This window comes from Cervus canadensis, chromosome 7 (assembly GCF_019320065.1).
Source record: "Cervus canadensis isolate Bull #8, Minnesota chromosome 7, ASM1932006v1, whole genome shotgun sequence".
NCBI lineage: Eukaryota > Metazoa > Chordata > Mammalia > Artiodactyla > Cervidae > Cervus > Cervus canadensis.
The window spans coordinates 65,233,032-65,254,693 of record NC_057392.1 but is presented as its reverse complement, the minus strand read 5'-3'; the positions used below and the strand labels follow the sequence as shown (position 1 = coordinate 65,254,693).

The 21,662-nt window shown below is 42.7% G+C and overlaps 1 long non-coding RNA gene across 1 annotated transcript in view; it reads left to right on the top strand.

Moving 5' to 3' along the window:
• The window catches only part of LOC122444918, a 61,529-nt gene extending 40,829 nt beyond the window's left edge, over positions 1–20,700 (top strand). Inside the window, exons 2-3 of the long non-coding RNA XR_006270384.1 lie at positions 18,760–18,883; positions 20,228–20,700. This is a non-coding gene — a long non-coding RNA (uncharacterized LOC122444918). The remainder of the gene's footprint in view (positions 1–18,759; positions 18,884–20,227) is intronic.
• Positions 20,701–21,662: the final 962 nt, after the last annotated feature.

Genomic DNA, 21,662 nt, shown 5'->3' with positions numbered 1-21,662 from the left:
TTTTTTTTTTTTTTTACAGTTACAGGTAGACTTCCTGCACTAGTTATCCTCTCAGCCCCTAATTTCTGTCCTTGGTATTTTGTTGCCAGTTGTCACTGACCTGCCCATTTCCCGAGAGCTGGGGAGAGGGCTGGGCAAAGGCCTCTTCCTGGTGCATCCTCAGGGCCCTGGGGTGACGGCAGCTGCCTCTAGAGTTGACTGTGGTCTCACTCTTTCTGCTGACAGCTCCAGCGGCACAGGTCTCCTTCCTGTGCTTTGAAGTGAAATCCATGCCCAGTTTTGCTTCATAGATTTTCACATGCTTTTCTCTGCCTCTAGAGCAGCCTCTTCTCCTACACTAACTCCCACACTTAGTTATCATTTTGTCACTTCCAGGTGTCCGTTCAAATAACCACTTCCTCCAGTAGATCTCCCCTGCATAACCTCTCTGCATAGCCCATGTCCCAGAACACTTTATGCATTTCCTGCATAGCACTCACTATGGTTTGTAACCATATATTCATTTGTATTATTGTTTGATGACGCCACTTCCTTTTTGAGACTAGTAGGCTCTTGTCACCAAGATCACGTCTTTTATGGTTTTTTTTTTGCTCATCACTGTTTTTTCAGCTACCAGCCTAGTGCCTATGTGAATTGCTGAGTGAATAAACAAAGTATAGGTATCAATAACTGTTCACTTAATGACCAAGCTGTTTGAATGAAGACATTGGAATGATGAATGAGACTGATATTTGTTTATTCTTAGGTTTCTGGCATTAATAGTATTATAGTACAAACATTTATAGCATAGAACAACATGAATACAGCTATATATCTATAGCATTAGATAACAACTTACAGAGAAACTACATGATGATAATTTTAACATGGACACTAACTTAAAGATTTCTTAAAGTATATGTTCTGTCATAGTAATGCTGCATTTAGCATCCTTGACTTGCCTGTGTGTCAATGAATCACTGTTTATAAAAGAATCATGACAAGATATAGTTGGCCCTTTGTATTTCTTCATATCCTTGGATTCTGCATCTGGGGATTCAACCAACTGTGGATTGAAAATATTTGGAAAAAAAATTCTGGAAATTTCCAAAAGGCAAAAGTTGAATTAGCCATGTGCTAGTAACTATTTCCATAGTACTTACATTGTATTAAGTATTATAAGAAGCAATCCAGCCATGATTTAAAGTATTACTATATGGGAGGATGTGCTGTTGAGTATATGCAAACACTACGCCATTTTATATGAGGGTTGTGAGCATCTGTGGGTTTGGTATTCATGGGGGTTCCTGGAACCAGTTCCTTGCAGACACCAAGGGATGACTACTTTGTTTCCATTCCCTAGGCTTCATTGACTGCATATAATATCAGTATAAGTCATGGTTCTTTAGGCAACAAGCATATGGCTACATTGTAAACTAGTATTGATATAGTGGATTCTATGAATTTTAATTAGTCAGAATTTGCTTTATAATAGAATTGTAGAAAGACTATTCTCCCCTGTATTATAGGCACAATATAGTACACAGGGTCTACTTATAGTGTTGACTAATTCTATAATCCTAAAAACTTAATGGTATTTTGGCTAGGATTCTTAGTAAAGAACAAGCAAATCTATTGTAATTTAAACAGCAAAATGTATTAACTAAATTACAGTATTAGTGTTACTATGTGTTAGAGTTACTAACTGTTGCATACAGTTCTAGTTTATCCTTGACATTATCAATAGCATCCCCTTCTATTCCCAGATGTGTCCTAGTTCAAATGGCAAACTGTATGATCCCCTATAACAGGGCAATTGGGAGAGTTGGAGAATGGATAAAGCTTCCAGGAACAAGACCTCTAGGCAGACACAAAACTGGATTAACGAGGGAGCTGTCATTTGTCACCACCACTGACTCTAGAACCACTCCACAGATTTGCTACTCCAAAATCATATCTCACAGATGAGAGAGGAATCCCCCATCATGCCCTGTACCTCTGGGGCTATTCACACCATCAAAAAATGAATTCCTCATTTAGACACTAGTTTTCCATATGACAGAAATCAGAAAACCGCTTGCACCATTTGTACAAGAGTCTGTGAAGACGTAGTTTGGGGGATTCCACCTGGGGAAAACAAGGTTGACAAAACAGAAAACAATTAAAAACAAGAAGTGTATTTAAAATATTTTGAACAGCTGCAAGAGACAGATGTTACCCTTTATCTGGACATACATCCATTTTCCAAACTTAAAACAATAGCAATAAAAACTGTATTCCCACTTAATGAGGTAACAACCTCTCACACAAATAAACTCATTCTCTCCCTAGATGAGGAGACTATTTAGCATGATCTTTTTTATTTAGTACAATGTTTTGATTTAATACAACATTTTCTAGGTCTAATATATGTAGTCATCACTACGTATGTTTCCTTAATCCTACCTTGGTGTTTGTAATTTTGTTGTTCAGTCGCTCAGCCCTGTCCAGCTGTGACCCTATGGACTGTAGACCTCTAGGCTCCTTTGTCCATGGGATTCTCCAGGCAAGAATACTGGAGTGGGTTGCCATGCCCTCCTCCAGGAGGTCTTTCTGGCCAAGGGATCGAACCCACATCTCACGTCTTCTGCACTGGCAGGTGGGTTCTTTACCACTAGCGCTACCTGGGAAGCCAATATTATAAAGTAAATGGTCTTTATTTGATGTGAATAACTTTCCTCATCAACAACTAACTAGTCCATATTACTTTTACCTTTAGGTCAGTGGTGACTCAGTTAGCTGAATTTCTTACCTGTTGAGTAGACCCAAATTCCATTCATTGGGAATTGAGCCCCTGCTGGCTCTTCTTGGATGAGGCTACTCTAATCTTCTACTAATTTTTACTAATAGACATGGAAATGTTAAGGAATATCCTATTGAAATTCTTGAGTTAAAGGAACTCTTTTGTGTTTCCATTGCATAATGGTAATTATTCCATTCTAATCTTGCTTAACCCCACAGCCAACATGGTAATCCCCTTGTCTGCTCCGTCAAATGGCTTGAGACACTGCTGCGCTCTTGGTGGAAGTGTTCCTCCCTTGAGTATCAAGATCCTTAAACCAAAGCAGTTGAAAGTGGCAAGGATGTGAACTTAAATTCATGTTAGTGAGCCATTAAGGAAAAAGTGAGAAGTACCACTCCCATTTCATTTCCTTGTTCCTAAGCTCATATTTCTGGCCATGGCTGAAGAAACACTATGTATTAGATGCTATTTTATGGCATATGTTGTATTCTCAAGATGTCATCCTAATTTTGTGCCATATCTTCTAATACAGGAACCAAAACTAAATCTTTAATAAGTCATTTCACTTTTGTATAAAGCCATCTGCTTCTAGTTGGAAATATTAATGTCTCCTAAATGCATCAATCTGAGGTCCTAATCATTCTGCTGTAAAATAAGATCTCTGGTCAGAACCAATGTTACATGAATTATAGTGACAGAGAGTGAAGCATTTGGTCAGTTGACAGATGATGTTACTGGCAGAAACTTGGTAGACAAGATGGACAAATCCATGTCTAGAATGTATCAATTTCAGACGGCAGCGATTCCACACTCATCATGTTGGAAGAAGCCTTATGTAGTTAATCTGCCATCAGGTGGCTGGTTATTCCTTTTGGGGTATGGTATCATACGGCAGGACTCATATTTGTTCACTGTTGCTTTCAAACTGAGCATTCAGCAGAAGTAATATCCAGATATCTGGGGAAAAAGAAGTCTAAGTTGTTAAGCCCATGCATCAACTCTATATGAAACCATGACCACATTTTTTCATGAGACCATTTAATAATTACTGGGTCACTGTGGAAAGAGGTTAGCAAATCCATACGGCAGGGCACCTTGTTCAGTCATCTACTGAAATTTCCATTATAGAGTCAGTCTTTTTGCATATTCACATAAATTTTCTCAAACTCTAGAAGAGTTTAAAAGTCTAGATTGATCTTTGCGATAATCTTCCTTATCACCACCTCTCCAATATTATTCCTTCCCAGTCCCTGACTATCCAGTGAAATTATTAGGTATTGCCTATAATTTAATATAGATCTGTAGCTTATCCTGCTTTCCAGATAAATGGATCATGAGATGCCCTGTTTGAAGTTCTGCTCATTGGGAATATTTATTTTTCTATGTGAGCAATCAGGTCACCCCAGAGTGGGGTTGACATGATGAAGTGCTCCACTTCTATAGGTGGGGTGATTGAGCTGTATTAAAGGGGACAAATAAATACCGCTGTGTAATGTGGACAAAATGAATGCTTTTATACAATAGAGATTCCTATAGGGTGCTGTTTAGTATTGTCATTTCCAGTGGAGACACAGTAAATTGAAAAAAAATTTTTTTTCTCAGTCACCTGCTCTTAGAGTTCTCTTAATGAGGATAGCAGTGTGGTTTGAGAGAACAAAGGCAGCATAGCAGGAGTAAACATACTCAGAGAATGAGTCATCTGCCTTTGAAACTTCTGTTTTTAGGACCTACTTGAACCAATTCAAATAGAAATCATTTCCTGGGGATGATGGATGCTGCAAGGAATATCTGATTTTATAGCTCAGTAGTTGAGGTAAAATATAGTTCATGGTGGGATGCTCAGTTTCCATAGCCACATGTGTACTTCTGTCAAACATTCAGTCTCTACCAGGATCCAACAGCAAAGTGAGACTTCCCCAGAAGGAGAATGCCATAGTTATTCACTTAAAAAGATACTGTACTTTGAAATGTGAGGGTATGCACTATAGTCTGGATCTTCCAGGGAGTCCTCTATTGCTTTGTGCCACATTGAAGGCTAGAAGACTTTCTGTGACCTGTTAATTATTTGCAGAAGCAGAGCTAAATATCATATATAATTTCTACAAAATACAAAAATTGAGCAGCATCATTCCCCTTTCTTATGACAGTGGATGCATATTGGAATACTTTTCTTTCCTGTTGGAGGAGACATTTTGAGACACTGGTCTCCAGAAATTTCAGTCAACTGACAGGCCTCTGTATTTTTCGTATCTTTTGTCTTTTGATGGGGCTTGCCAGGTGGCGTTAGTGGCAATGAAGCCACCCGCCAGTGCAGGAGATGCAAGAGACACGAGTTCGATTCCTGGGTCAGGAAGATCCCTGGAAAAGGAAATTGCAACCCACTCCAGTATTCTTGCCTGGGAAATTCCATGGACAGAGGAGCCTGGTGGGCTACAGTCTGTTGGGCTACAGAGACCCAGACACGATTGAGCGACTAAGCACACATCTTTTGATATGTATATGTTTTATGAATGTATATGGGTACGGATGTGAGAGTTGGACCATAAAGAAGGTTGAGTGTCGAGGAATTGTTGCCTTCAAATTGTGGTGCTGGAGAAGACTCTGGAGAGTCCCTTGCACTGCAAGGGGATCAAACCAGTCAATCCTAAAGGAAATTAACTCTGAATATTCATTGGGAGGACTGATGCTGAAGCTGAAGCTCCAATGCTTTGGCCATCTGATGCAAAGAGCCAACTCATTGGAAAAAACCCTGATGCTAGGAAAGATTGAAGGCAAAGGAGAAGGGGGCAGCAGAAGACGAGATGGTTAGATAGCATCATTGACTCAATGTACATGAACTTGAGCAAACTCCAGGAGTTAGTGAAGGACAGGGAAGCCTGGCATGCTGCAGTCCATGGGGTCACGGAGAGTCAAACACAACTTAGAAAATAAACAGCAATGGTACATACTCTTTCTGTACACTGCATTGCATTAGCATAAAATCATCGGTTTACAGACCACTCTGATGTTCTGCATGCTGAATTATGGCAGTCAGTGAGTTCCTGTTGTTCTTTGGCATCGAAGCCAGTCACGGTGTGTGTCTGTCCCTGCCAGGTGGAAACCATCTGCATCCAGTGTTCTTTGTTTACTGGAACAGAGGAAGAGACATTGGTCAGATCGAAAGGTCCGTTCCAGCTACAATGCAGGGCCTGGGCTGATTTTCTCTCCTGAGTGATAGCATCCTTCAGATGTGACAATCCAATTAAATGGAAAATAACCCGCTGTTGTTCTGTGAGACCTCTCTTCTGCAATGGTCAGATAGGTAAATTAGATGTGAAGTGACAGTAATCACCAGTTGTGCATATTTTGTGTGTGTGTGTGTGTGCATCTTTTAAGTCTCCAGTATTATTACAGGAATATGGTTCTGCTTTTTTTTTTCTTTTGCTTTTCGTCCACACCACATGGCATGGCCCCTTGCACTGGAAGCTCGGAATCTTAACCACTGGACCACAAGGGAAGTCCCAGGACATATATAGTTCTGTCACCATAACTTTATCCAGGTTATGGTAAACTTAAAGCCTATCTGTATTAGAGTTCTCCAGAGAAACAGAGAATAGGTTGTGTATGTGCATATTTGTGTTGTATATATACATATAATGTATATATACATTGACCAAATATCTGGGTACCATGGCCTAGCCTAGCTGACACATAAAATTAACCATCACATTTTCTTTTCATTCCCATAATACTTAGAAGCATCCTGATGGATCCTCAGTCTTCCTCCACATGCCTTCCTTCCCTTACAAGATTACGGGGACCCTGAAAGTCCTGTATTGATAGGCTTCTTATTCTATATGTTGTTGTTGTTTAGTCTCTAAGTTGTTTCTGACTCTTTTGTGATCCCATGTTGCCCACCAGGCTCCTCTGTCCATGGGACTTTCCAGGCAAAAATACTGGAGTGGGTTGCCATTCCCCTCTTCAGGGGATCTTCCCAACCCAGGGATTGAACCCGAGTCTCCTGCATTGCAGGCAGATTCTTTACCGCTGAGTTACCAGGGAAGCCCCCTTATTCCATATAACCAAGTGATAATTTAAGTAACTGTCACCACGGCTGCCACGGGCTGGATTCTCCTTGCCTTGTAACCTGACAACATTGAATAAGCAGCTACACATTCTCATTTCCTGAAAGGTTTGTCGTCCACCATCACATCTGTCATTAATTACTCTATTGGTCAGTGTTCTTGTTTGCAAATAACAATTCACTTAAGCTAGTTTTCACTGAAATAGATTAGTAAAGGATATTAGGTAGCTTGGGGGATAACTGGGAAGGCAGAAGAAAATTTCTAAGTTTCCACAATTCAAGTCCAGAGGAACACTGAAGAATTCACCTGATGAGGGGTACACTGTAACTGCTGCCGGCTCCAGAAGCAGCAGCAGCACTGGCCCGAGGAGAATGGTCCTGGTGCCAAACCCAGTGGGTGGAGGTCTGAGAGTACAGTGCTTATGGCGTGTACACAAAAGAATGGGCTAGGAACACAGTCTCCTTTCATTCTAGTTTGAAGGAACATTCATCCTATCGTGTTGAATACCTAACTTCAAAACAGTGCAGTGCTGACAATGACATTTCCAGATAATTAGGTAAGAATATAAGCATTACCTTCCTCTTTAGAAGAAGGCATTCCTCTTGAGTTCAAGAAAGCATTGGGGCCTCCCCGGGTGGCGCTAGTAGTAAATAATCCACTTGCCAAATCAGGAAACACAAGAGATATGGGTTCAATCCCTGGGTTGGGAAGATCCCCTGGAGTAGGAAATGGCAACCCACTCCAGTATTTTTGCCAGGGAAGTCCCATGGACAGAGAGGCCTGGCAGGCTACAGTCCATGGGGTTGCAAAGGGTCAGACACAGCTGAGCGACTAAGCGCAAGTAAGCATTATAACCACTGTAACCACACATCTAAGCAACAACATGCTCTAGGTCATTGTGACAAAAAGGATTCTGAGATGGCCCTGAGTTTCTGCCTCTGGTGTACATACCTTCTAGAGTGCCCTCCCTTGGTGTGTGTGTAGAAACAGTGAGTATGCTGGGCTATCACTCCTGTGATTAGGTTACTAACTGACCTTGAGTTAATCACAAGGGAGATTATCCTGAGTGGGCCTGACTTCCTCAGACAAGCTCCTCATAAGAAGTTAAGCATTAGTAAACTATTTTCCTGCTGGTTTGAAGACAAGCAAACTGCCAAGTTGTGAGAGATGGAGGCACATGGCTAGAACCTGAAGACCTTGGCTGACAGCCAGCAAGTCATGGGGAGCTACCCTGCAAAGAGCTAGATCTTTCAGACAATCCCAGTGAGCTCAGAAGACGGTCCCAAGCTCCAGACGAAAACCTGGCTTGACCAACACTTTGGATTTAACCTTGTGGGAGCCTGTGCTGATAACCCAGTGTGTGCCTTCCTGGACTTCTGACCCACTGAACGTGTGAGGTGACAGTGGGTGTTGTGTAAGTCACTAGTGTGTACGAACTCATTGCACAGCTATGGAAACAAAGACAGTTGTGGTTAGGAGGAGCAACCACTGAGAGAATTTTTAATCACATAAAATGCCTCTCCAAATCTCTCCTTTGTATTTGCTTTGGGAATGGAGGCTTCCTCAGAGGTATGGGACAAGAGAAAAACAAACTTAGCAGTACATCAAGGAATCCACTGAATGCCTCTCTTCTTCAGGCATAGAATCCTTATGCTCTAATGACTTAGAGAAATAAAACCTAGATTTTGAGGTTAGTCAAAAGGCCTGCCTCCAAGTCCCAAGATCTACTACAGAACTCGGCCCATTATTGGCCCATTTAAAATAGTGGCTGTAAGTCAACTATACTTCAATAAAATAAAAAAAAATAGTATCTATGATCACTACTGTCATACATATGTACAGGAAAAACTCATTATTAGTAGTACTTTTCATTATTAGTAGTACGAATTCATCACTAGTAGTACTTTCATACTTTTTTAAGTTCTGTAATTTAGAGGCTCCTATTGCCTCTGTTATTAAAGCTCAAAGTCCCTTCACTTGTATGACAATATTACATATATGTATCTTCCTGAGCACAGAAATTCTTCATGTTAAAACTCCCCAAATGTTATGTACTTCTTGTCAATTTCCAAAGGAAAAAAAAAATCATAGTGCATGTCTTCTTTTTTATGTCCAAATTTATTTTATTGAAATAAAATAAGACTGGATGGTAGCATAAGTATTTTTGTCTTAGTAACTGGATCTTATTTTCAAATGATTGATCTGATTCACCAACAGATGATTTGATTTCAAATATTGTTTGAAAATACCTAGTGACTGTATAACAGAATGTTTAACCATGCTTGGTAGACCTATCCCAATTTTTTAGTTTCAAGATGTTGAAAACCTTCATATCCTCTGCTACTGTTTCCTGATCACTTAGAATTTAGAAACTGTGCTTGGCTGTGAGTATTGGAAACCAGAAAAATAGAAGCTTAAATAAATGAAGGCTTTTAATCTCTTCACATTACATAAGTTGGACAGTACAGGGCTGGTATTGTCGTTTCCTGCTACCGGCATAGTCTAGGTTCCTTATGCTTAATGGATGCTTGTTATCTCATGAGCCCAAACTCACAGTGTGCCTTCTGGCATCGCATCTACTGTCCCGGAAGGAAGAAGGAACGGGCATGGAAAAACATCTTTATTTGAACCCAAACTTCTTTTAAAGAGGATTTTTAAAAGTCCCAACCAGTGGCATCCACTAATATCTCATTGATCAGGACACATGGCCCCTTCTATGTTTAAGAAGTTTGGTTCATTTTGCTTTTATTAGTCAATCACTTGGTTGTTTCCCCCAAAAAAGGTGAGAATGGAGAAAATTATGAATTTTTGCCACATATAGCCTAGAGGAAAATGAGTATTATTTAAGAAGAAAAGTAATTTGAACTGTCCAACTTTGAATTGGCAAGCAACAGAACTATTTCAACATTTGTGTGGCAGAGTTGGATACTGTAAAACAATGTGACAATACAACATGGTAGTATTGTCTGAGGCTAAAAGCTTATAAAAATCTTCAGTTATTCAAAGAAAACAGCGAGTTATAAATAAATTCCACTGGAAGATCTGGCTCATAACTAAAATGGTCAAAATCCAATGTACTTTGTGTGGGTTCTTTGTTAACTATTGATTCTCATTAAGTACAGATTTTGAAAGATAAGCATTTTTTTTTTCTAGAGCAAGCATCAATATTAGTATTCCACTTCTTATGGACATTTATGTGGTAATACACATTTACACAGATGTTCTAAGGAAAAAAAATGTGGAGAGATAGTACACAGATGATCAACATGATGAAAAATTTCAGTATAGAGATGTGTTCCTTAAATATGAAGATACCATGTTCTTGAACTTGATTCAACTGAGAATAATCTGACTTTTAGGTACAAGCCCAGAAGATTGGATAATTTGTTTTCACCTGCTGAGGAAGCAGGTTAGTTTCCTTGGAGTGCAATTTCAAGTGGGAGGGAAATGATGAGTGAAATGTGAATGCTCACACTTCAGCAACAACTATCATTCACTACATCACTAGTAAAAAGATTTCTAGAAGATAGCATTTTTTATACCTGCTAAAGTATACTTAGTTTACTAACAAGCATGTAAAATATATTTGTGTCTTTGGTTTCCTTGCCTGTAACATGGAAAAAAACAATTGTACCTACTTCATATAATTAAAAGAATTAGAAGCCAACATGTAAATACATAGAATGAAGTTGGAACATAATAAATGCTTAATGAGTTTGCTACTATTCGTTATTAAAGCAAATCCAAAAATAGGATTAATAACATCCATTCTTTGTATGGAGTTAGTGTAAGTTGTCAAATGATGATTTCTTCTTCCTGGTGAAGGTGAAGAATGGTGAGTTAAAATTAAATTTCTGCCACCCAGCTCTTTTTGTTGTTATTGTTGGCAGTGATGAGGTCATTTCACTTTTATTCACCTGTGGGGCTTAGCAGGACTATTGGAGAAGGACTGAGCAAGGGAGTTACAGTCACCAAGTCAACAGGAATTAGCTCTCATTATCTGGACCTTACAAGTCCTCTATTTGCAAAGCCTCTTTTATCCTTGTTGGTTCTAAGATTTCTGCCTTTAAGTTCCAAGATTGTATATTTCCTTCTGAATCTACTACAGAGAAAGAAATCTCTGCTTCCAGAAAATGTGTCATGCTCTTAAGATCCCAGGCAAGGTGAAGGCTGCTTTTGTGGTAGAGGTTGATGACCACTGGCAGACAGCATTATCTTAACAGAGAGGTAAAATTAGTAACTACTATATTCTAAACAAGGAAACCACAGAAAGACATGCAATAAAATGTCACATTTCATACTATGATATCTCTGTTATCAAGTGTTCAAGTTTTCGTAAAGACATCTTGAAGATGGACGAGGAGAGCTGCATGGTCAAAGCAGTAGGCCTGAGGCTCAGCCCCATTCCTCACTGACTATGCTTCCTTCCAGGAACTTGGCCTCTGTGAGGATGGCCACTGTACTCAACTAAGCACTACGCAAAGTACATTGGCTTCAAGTAGATGCTTATCTCTTTCTCTGCAGAAGCCCAGAGATAGGTAGTCCCTCTCTGGATTCATGGTGTTGCTTTGTTTCCGGCCGTGTTATAGCCAGCAGGAAGGAAGGAAAGGGTCAGAAACACACACTCAATCTTTTTTAGGGCAAACTCAGAAAAATGGCTTGAAGCACATCTCACTTTCCATTGGCCAGAACCAGAGGTCACGTGGCTGCTTCTAGCTTCAGGAATGGCTGGGGGAGGCAGTGGTCTCTAGCTAAGTAGCCAAGTGTCCAGCTAAAGCTCTACCACTATGGAAGGAAATGATGGGTATTGAAAGATAACTAGTAATATGCCTTATCCGTTCCATCCACCTCTCAGTGTTTGGGAGAGGATAAAATCATAACCAAATAGAAAAAGCACTGGACTGGTTTTATCCCATTTTTGTGGTGCCACTGATAGGTTATGTGAATAATCCACATAGCCTGACTGTTGTGGGGAAGAAGGTATGGACTGCAACAAGGAGATTGGGGTAAAGTGGTCTATAATTCCTCTGTATAATTGTATAAAAGATGTTTTTCTCTTGGAGTTGGGAAAATTTTGCAGCTTAGGTGGGAAAGAGACTTTTAGGAAAGTGACTTTGTGTTTCTTCTTGAGAATGTGTGCATATTTTAAAAGTGACCCAGATATTCAAAAAGTTATGAATCACTGTTATACACTGTGAAACCTATGTAATTTTGCCCACAAACTATATACCTCAATAAAAATAAATAAACGACTCATACAGAAACAGAAGTAGGGATGGAGAATAAAGAGGTAGAGCTTCACCTTATACTTGCAGAGTAACCCTGAAATAGACAGGATATGCCTGGAACCCATCCCAAACTGTCCCCGTGTCCCCTGCTCCGCAGTGTGAGTGATATTCTCAGCGTGCTGCTACAGGCCGGGTAGGCTGTGCATGTAGGCTGTGTGAGTGTGTGTGCATGTGTGTGTTGGGGAATAATGTGGGTGTGGTTGAGACACATTCTAGGATAAATACAATTAATCTATGGAGTGGAGGGTTCTTATTCATATGGGGAAGGATCACAGAGGGCTCTCTCTTTGAAGACCTCAGTGGACAGAAGGCAGGCTAGGAATTGGAGTTTGTCCACAAGGAAACTCTTTATCATGTGTTTAAAATCCCCTTTCCCTTCAATTCTTATATTTTGGCATCCAGTTGTAAATCTATTCTCTCTAATTGTCCCCTGATATTCACTACAGTCTGTTCATGTAGTAGCTCATGCTAATAATAATGTAGGAAATTAAGGGATGATGAGGTGTGGAGAAGCCCAGTGTTCTTGCTGACCCTATCCCTTGAGGCCAGCATCACCAACGGCAGCATTATTCCAAAGGAAAAGGGTGGTCCTCCAGTTCTAAGATCAATAGAAAAGCCATCAGAGACCAAGGTAGGGGGGTTTGGAGTCAGGTCTGTGGAGAGACAGGTTACAGCCATGTGGTTTCCGGAAAGAGATAAGACAAGCCCAGATTTTGAAGGATACATATGTAAATATTTTTCCTGAGACAAAATGGAAGTGGGGAAAATCTCAAATATAAGTGGGGAGGATACGGTCATAAGTAAGGCCTGGAGACCAGGCCACACTGGGAGGAGCAGCATGTTGGATAAAGCACATCCATGGTGGAGAGGGGAGCAAGGACTTGAAGGAGGTCCTGTGGGCAAAGCACAAGTCTCATGGGAGTGCCTGGCCAAAATCAGACGGTCAGGAGGCCGTAGTCAGTGTGGGCAGCAGAGGTCACAGCCTGAGGTCTGCCTTCCTACCCAGCTGTCAAACATGACATTACAGTGTGATGCACCTTCAAAACCTCGAGGTCTCAAACGTGAATGGAAAAAAAATTTTTTTGGTTGAAGTTTTTCTTTTATGCCAGAGAACTGACATTCCTTGATTATGATGGAAAGAGAAAACTTTTCTGAGAATACTGAGGCTTTCTTCGGCTTTTTATGTGACGAACGGCCCACTCAGGCTTACTCTTTACTGCCTCTATGAGAGGACATCCTTGGCCCATTCTACCCAGCAAGTATTTCCCAAACTTCACTGACAAAGAGAATCACTTCGGTTTTACCCCAAGCCAACAGAATCAGAATCGCAAAGAAGGGAATCGAAGGATCTGCATTTTTTTAAACAAGGGCTTCTGTGAATTCAGGTACACTTGGGAAATATGATGTTCTCTAAGTAGTGGTTAGAATGCTAGGGTGGTTCTGGAGGCAGTAAGCAGGTGTAAGTCAACGGACTTATGATGGGGCACAAGAGGAGTCTGGAATTCAGGTAGAAAAGAAAGTTAAACTGAGATAAGAGACACAGACATTCTAAGAGTAGCAGGACCACAAAAACAGATTTCCAAGTTCTTGGTCTTAGTTTTGCTTTCCAGGCCTCATCTCCTCACATGCAAAAGAAGAGATTACCCTACTTTCAGAGCCCTGTTGGGAAGGCCCCCTCAGGCCATTCACTATCTGCTCCTCAACCTAAGCAAACCTGCATGGATTTGCTTTGCTCATCAGGGCTTCTATATTAGTGAGTTGTATCTGACTCTTTGTGACCCTACGGACTCTATCCCACCAGGCTTCTCTGTCCATGGGATTTTCCCAGCAGGAATACTGGAGTGGGTTGCCCTTTCCTTCTCTAGGAGATCTTCCTGACCCAGGGATTGAACCTGCGTCTCTTTTGTCTCCTACATTGGCAGGCAGATTCTTTACCACTGAGCTACCTGGGAAGCCCCTTCTATATTAGGGTTTATTTAAATAAAGTGTTCATTTTTCCAAAGTTTGAAAACTGCTGCACTAAGTGATTTCTAAGGTCCTTCCAGCTCTAGGATATAAAGTGTGTCTGCCGCCACAATGCCAACAACACAGATCATTAGCAAAGAAAAGAGCACCAGGGGCCTTAGGAAGCAGGTCACATTTTGAGGCCTGGATTTTTTTATTTTTTTAATATTGACTCCTGCTGTTCAAGCCTGCTGGCTTCCTTGTTGTGGGCTGACATTTAACTGGAGAGGAAATAATTGTGGTATCTCCATGCATTTAGCAGCTCAACTCAAAGACAAAAATTTACCCCAGACATTGTTTGTCATTGTGTGGGCCAAACAATAACTGGTTAGTTGTCTGAATTTTCCCTCTTTTCACTAGTTATGTTAGTATCAAGTAGCTATAATTAAACGTAAGTTCCATTGAGTGACCTGGCATAAGAACAGCTATGCATTCAGAAGCAGATGTAGCCAGCGGCAAGCCAGGTGACTGGTGGGAGAGCTTGTCAGCAGTTTAGAGATGCCACTTCCTTCATCTGGGCACTAAACACTAGGACATCTTCAGAAACAAGCATCTGTTTAAAATGCTTATAACCTTTGTTTTCTTGCTCACCCTTTAGCCCAGGAAAGACTGCTAAGTGTATGTGGCAAAACTTAGGTGCAAGTCCAACTCTGTAATTACTGTGTACTTTGGACAAATCACCTCTTATCTAATGTGGGGGATAATAATATACTTTGCAGCACTGCTGTGAGAATTAAAGAAGATAATGCATATGAAAGCGTTTTGTAAATAACACACAGTCTTACGAATATAAAGGTGCATTTATCATGATGAATAATGGCACCATATTCGAGCAAACACCATTAGGAAAAAAATCACTATTGCATTCACAAGCTCTACAAATGCTTTTATATATAACCAGACAATATGCATCTATTAACACATCCATTTATTCACTCATTCACTCAGTTTCTGCCTGTACAGCACCAGTCCCTGTGGGAGACTAGCAGCAACCGAAGGGGAATAGTGAGATGAAAAATACATTTAGGGTTTGATGATTTGTTAGCTGTTTGATGACAGTTCAGTGTGTGTGGGATCACTATCAAGTTCCGGGTACTGGGCTCCTCCCTGTGGGAATCTAAATTGTTAAGACTCTATTTCCCCAGTGGAGAGGCTCATAGTCACAGAATGGACTCAGGAAGTCTGAAAAAATCCAGTGATTATCCAGAGCTGGCCCCTAGCTTGGCAAATAAATGCTGACCGAACACAGATTTTATCTTAAGAGATTTTAATCTTCGGGCCACATTTCAGAATGTTCATTGCTCTCCCCATTCCCCCTGTAACCACACTCAGCCATGTCTTGCCTGGATGCCCAAGAGTCCCCCGAATGCCTAGAATAAATTTCACAGTGTCTCTTCAGGGATGAGCCCAGTTTGACCTTTCAGGGTGAAATGACTAGACTCATAGACGGTGGTGTGAAGGTTTTCAGAGTCTCTTTAACTGAGTGCTAAAAGGAAAATAACCTTTTTAATAAAAAATAAAAATTGGTGTGCCTCCCATTGAACATGTTCTTTTAAATTATAGTAGAAAACACTTAAGTGATTTATTACCTACATGTATTATTCTGCTGAGGAAATAAGCAAGAAGAAACAGAAATAAATGGATCTGGGTGGCTTTTGGTGAGTTAACTGGGCCAGCATGTCCTTTGGTTTACCTGTATCACATTACACCAAGCTCATCCAGGCGTTAGTCACCCACATACTGATCACAGAGATCACAGCTTTGACTTACACATGGTTAATTTCAAACTTGCTTTACTTGCTTTTCATGAATGTAAATAAAAACAAATGTAAGCTTGGCCATATAATCTCTGATAGGAAGGTTGAAATTGGATGGTAACTACTAGAGCTTTCCACTAGAGTGGAACTTTGTCCCTTGATCTATCTCACTTCTCCCAGAAAATGATGACAATGAATACTGAAGTTTTCCCCCTATTAAGTACTCCTCTCCTGCCCTGTTTCCCTCTTTCTTAAGAGCTCTTAGGCCAGAGAAGAGCCTGGCATCTATTTTGCAATCCAAGGAGGTCAAACAAGGGTAAAAGGCGGGGTTTCCTGCTGGGGGAGCCCTCCAAAGCCAGCAGCCTTTTCTCGGAGCCTCTGTAAGATGCTCCTCCATGTCCCCTGACATTCTCTGCGCCCTTGACTTGAATTAGGTCCAATGTTTCCTGCTGGGGAGCACCTGGTGTGTATTTGTGCTCTTCACGTTAGAAAGACTCCCAGGCACTACGTGGTGTTGAGTGGGCGCCTTGCGGTATGTTATCAAATGATTCCTCTGAGAAAGGCCAATTCCTCTTCCACAGCCTCGGGGGGTGAGAGTCCTTTAGCTCTGGACACGACTTTGCTGCGCCTGTGCCTTAGTGCCATGGGGCTTCGTAGTGTCCATTTGTTTATCTAACTTTTTATTTTTTTACAGCTCTTGAATATAGACAAAATGTATGTGTCCTTTCCTGCTGTTTAACACTGTACCATTAGTGTAACGTGTACCACTTTCCTTAAAGTATATTTACTTCTAATAGGCTTGGTAATAGCTTTATAGCGACAAAAGGTTATGTGAAAAATATTGGAACTTGTTTAGGTCATGCATTTCTTAGGATCCAATGTCATTACACGTTGCTGTTTTAGTTGCTAAGTCATGTCCGATTCTTGTGACCCCATGGACTATAGCTCAACAGGCTCTTCTGCCTATAGGATTTCCTAGGCAAGAATACTGAAGTGGGTTGCCATTTCCTTCTCCAGGGGATCTTCTCCATCCAGGGATCAAACCCATGTCTCCTTCATTGGCGGGCAGATTCTTTCCTTACCACTGAGCCCCCAGGGAAGCTCCCCACTACACATTAGTGATCTTATAAGAAACCTCACAATAATTCTAAGACTAAGGTTATCCTGAACACACTGCCATCACCCTTTCTTCCATATCGTTATAATAAAGGCAGTTAACATTTGCCCAAGGTATAGCAGTTTGGGGGGCTTCCTGGGTGGCTCAGCGGTAAAAAGTTCGCCTGTGCTGCAGAAGATGTAGGAGACACCACAGGTTCAATCCCTGGGTCAGGAAGATCCCCTGGAGGGGGGCATGGCAACCCACTCCAGTACTCTTGCCTAGAGAATCCCACGGACAGAGGAGACTGGCATGCCACAGTCAGGGTCGCCAGAGTTGGACACAGCTGAAGCAACTGAGCACACAGGCGGAGCAGTTTGGAAAGCATTTCCTGTTAGTCACCCACTATGTTCTTTCTGCCATTATCAATGTCATTTTACAGATAGAAACCTGTGGCTTAGAGGACAAGAGCTTGGCCCCAGGTTCATTCAGCGGGGTGCATGGGGAGCCAGGATTTGAGGCCAGGCTTCTGACCATAGGGCCACAGAGGCCGCCCAACCCATACACATTTTCTGTTTCTCGAGATTTGGAGGAGCCGGCCAAGACCACACAATGATAAACTTATCTGAGTAGGCGGAAGGATGAAGATTTGGTTCTCATTTTTCTGCCCATACTTGTGTGATCCTGAGCAAATCTCTTAACTCTTGAAGGCCGCAGGTACCTCCTTTCTAATGGGAAGGGCTGAACAGCCCAGTGTTTGTCAGTGGGGATGGCTTCATGCATGCATTTCTAAGGTTCTGCAAAGGCCTGTGCAGCTTCTTGGAGGTGGAGGCTGAACTCAGACCATTCTTCACTCTTGTTTTCAAATTTCAGGGTTCATTTTGTTTGGTTGCACTGGGTCTTCGCTGCTGTGCACAGACTTTCCCCAGTTGCAGCGCACAGGGACCACCCTCTTGTTCTGGTGCAGGGGCTTCTCGCTGCTGCGGCTTCTCCTGCGGCAGAGCTCAGGTTCTCACAGCAGTCGCGTGGGTGCAGTAGTTGTGGTGCATGGGCTTAGTTGCTCACGGCCTGTGGAATCTTCCTGGATCAGGAATCGAACTCGTGTCCCCTGCATTGGCAGGAGGATTCCTACCCACTGTACCACCAGGAAAGTCCTATTTAAATCCTACCTTAGCTCAAATGTTATCAATGTGAACTTTAATTGCATGGTAGGAGAAAGCAGTCACCATGCATGAAACCAACAGAGATGTTACAACTTGTTTTGCACACTTCACCCCTCACCCACTTTGGAATACAAAAGGATTAAATGTGAAGAGATCAGGAATGGATGGAAATTGGAAAGTTTCTTTAGAGAGAGGGGTCAGTATGCTGCTAATACCCTCAGCTCACTGAAAGGGGAAAGGAGGTGTTTTTCCCTCACTCCATGATCCATGACCAGGGCTTCTGGGAGACCACCTGATTTGTGCCCCTGTAGTCGGAAGTGACCCTGCGGACCTGGATCTGACTCCACCTTGAGAAATCTAGATCCAGTAGCTGGCTTCCACGTGGAGTGGAAAACTGTGGCTTAGGAAGTAACTGCACTCCCTTTGAGAGAAAGGCCAGAGGTGTGTGCTTTTTGTGAACTACATGCAGGAAATAGAAAGAGCTAGCTAGCTTGGGGCTGCCTTAGATTCTACCTAAGAGAGCTCCCTAGGGTAGCAAGGAGACCTCAGTAGAAAAGGCAGGAGGTAGGGACTGATGAAAGATGTATTAGAAACTAATTCTAAAGACATTCATACCTTTGTCACAGGAACAGCAAGTATAAGTCCACAGAAGAGAGAGAATCTTCCAAGAACCTAAAACATCACCCCATGAGAGAGTCAAGTTGAAACACTTACTAGGCCCAGGGAGCAGCTGTATCACCCATGACATGAGTAAGATATTTTCTGCTTCTTTGTCCTCCCTTTTTCTCCTGACCCTTTAATTGTGGAGGTGTCACAAACTCTATCAATTAGCTGGGGCGAAGCAGGTAGAAGAAGGAGGTGGGAAGCTAAAGAAACAGCCAGCCCAAAGCCCTTCCCCACTGCCAGGCCCAGCCTAAAGCTGTCTTCACTGGGGAGTAGAGAAGCATAAACTTTGAAAGGAGCTCAGAGTTTTGGTTAAACTGGACTCATCAGATTAATAAGTGAAACAAACTTGTTTGGAGGAGTACAGAGAGCAAAGGACTTTCTCATTTTCTTGGCTAAGTCTGAGAATGACCAGCAAAGTCTTTCAATGAATAGCATCCAAAGGACAAGGAGTACCAGTCTGAAAGAATGAGCTTGCAGGGGTAATGAGGACAAAGGCAGAAGGTTATTTTCTGTTACCCTTCACGGGCCCTGAACACTGGTAACAATGGTAAATACACTAAAAATAATACCATTTTTCTTTGTTCCTAATAAATTGATTTGAAAAAGAGTTCTCAATTTAAAAAGCTGGAAAGTGGCAAAAACTCAATGATAGAGAAAGACACTTCCAACACAGGCATCAAATGTCAGTTGGTACAGAGTGGGAAAACATTGTGGACTGTTATTTTCCCTTCCCCATTGTGTTCACATCCATTTAGATCTTATGGATGAAATTAAAGGAACTGAAATTGTTCCCTTCTCTACAAGAGGAGGCGACACAACTTTGATCCTGGTCCCTCCCGGCTCCCCCTACCCCCAAACACAGAGACAATAATAAACTTTACATCTAAATTCGGGGGAGAGTGGAAGAGGAAATCAAGAAGGGGCAACAAAAATGAGGTTAAGGAACAGAAAAAGAAAGAGGAAGTAGAGGAGAGGTTACTGAGGGCAGAGTCGCCTTCCAGACCAGAAAGGAAAGAGAGTTACAGCCTCTGGAGCAAGAACAGGGACCGCCGCTCCACTGATCAGCTCCCCCAGCACTGCTTTTCCGCCCTGCCCTCTGCTCTCACTCTCTGGGGGATGGTGGCAACACCCCACTTGAACGATCCTGCCCACAGTTCCAAACACATCCTTGGCCTCTGTACAACCGCTTAGGTTCTCACCTACCTCCCCTTTCAGTGTCTCTCCTCTCTCATTTCCTCCTTGAGGGTCTTACCAAAGTCCCTCCCCCAAGGCTTGTTTCTCATCTAGATGGACAGCCTGACGCAGGGTCCCCGATAGCTGCTATAACATGGTGCATCTTATAATACCTGTTATATTTGCTGCCAAGCAATAAACGTTTCCTTTGCTTTTCCCGCACAAAAAGCTTTATTGTCTCCATATTGTCCACAGCTTGGAAGAGAGCTTGAGAGTGGTTAAAGCGCTGCCCACGGGCTGCAGGGAGAGACTCAGGCCGAAGCCCTGACTCCGGGTGGGTGCAGAGGGCCCCTTCAGGAGCCTCTGGGCTGCCAAGGATCGAGTCCGCATCTTCTTGATGAGCTTCACGTGCTCGCGGGCGCGCGCGGAGAGCTCCAGGAAGGAGGAGCTGGCGCGCTGCACTGCAGGACCGAAAAGCACCCGGCTGGGTTCTTCTCCCGGGCCGTGGAGCTTCCACAGCACCCCGAGCCTTGCCCCACTCATCACGGGTCGGCGCCTGCACGTCCTGGAAGAGGGGCCTGCGCCGCACTGGTTTGGCGTCTTCTAGAAATGCCGGGCGCCCTGGACCTTCTCCTCGGCCGGCCGGTGGACCTCCCCACTGCTTCCAAGGCACCGAGTCGCGGTGGAAATAGAGCCGCTGGGAGAGGTGAGTGTAGCAGGCCTCGCGGGTGCGGGCCGACCTGGGGGTTACCGTGGCCTTGCTCTTGGTGGAATAACTCTGATGAACCTGGGAGCTCCTGGTTGATGTAAAGAGCTCAGCTCAAACAGACTAACAAACAAAACAAAAAGCCAGCGTTGGCTGGTCCCGGAGGCCGAGGATAACTAAGTGCTGGGTTCCAAGGGTGGGGGCTGGAAAGGAGGCTGGAAGTTGGAGGGTGCTGGGAGGCTGGAGCAAGGGGCGGCCTTGGGCCTGTGGGATCCCAACACTGTTGAAGCAAGAGACAGATCAGCGCGGCCGCAGGGCGCTCTGCGGAAAGTAGTTTTATATTAAAGCAAACTTGGGCGTATTATGGTGTAGAATATAAAATGAGCATGAATGTCAAATCCAACAGGAGGCTTGACTGATGAGTGTCAAGCCTTCAGCTGCTTGGAGGTCGGTTCACTCAGATCCTCAGGGCTCTCTGTTCGCCCTGCTCTGCTGCTGGAGGTGTTTTCCTGGATGTTCTTGAGGAAATCTGGCCTCCTTTGTTTCCCTTCTTAGGAGCGTCTGTATTGGGAACAGCAAAGAGTATTCAAGAACCAAAGAAATGGCGCTTTACCGATAGAAATGAAGGTGGTTTGATGGGAGGTGGAAGAGATCTGTCGGTGGGTGTGTGAAGCAACTCTCATTTCATATATTCTGCCAATTGATGGGGCCAGCTCTGCTTAGAAATCTCTGTGTGGGCCAGGTAATACAAATAGGAAAGATTTTATGAGAGTTTATTAGATCGGCTTCCTCCAAGATGTGTTTCATGAGGTTCTAGTCTGGTAAAATGTGTCAAAAAAGAAGAGTTCTGTACTCAGCTTGGGAGATGGCATCTTGGAAATACACCAAGTACAAACATGTTAAAAGTTACTAGAAAGCAGGTAGCAAAACAGACAAGTTTATTAGACCCAGCATTGCCCAAATATAGTGTGTGTGTGTGTGTGT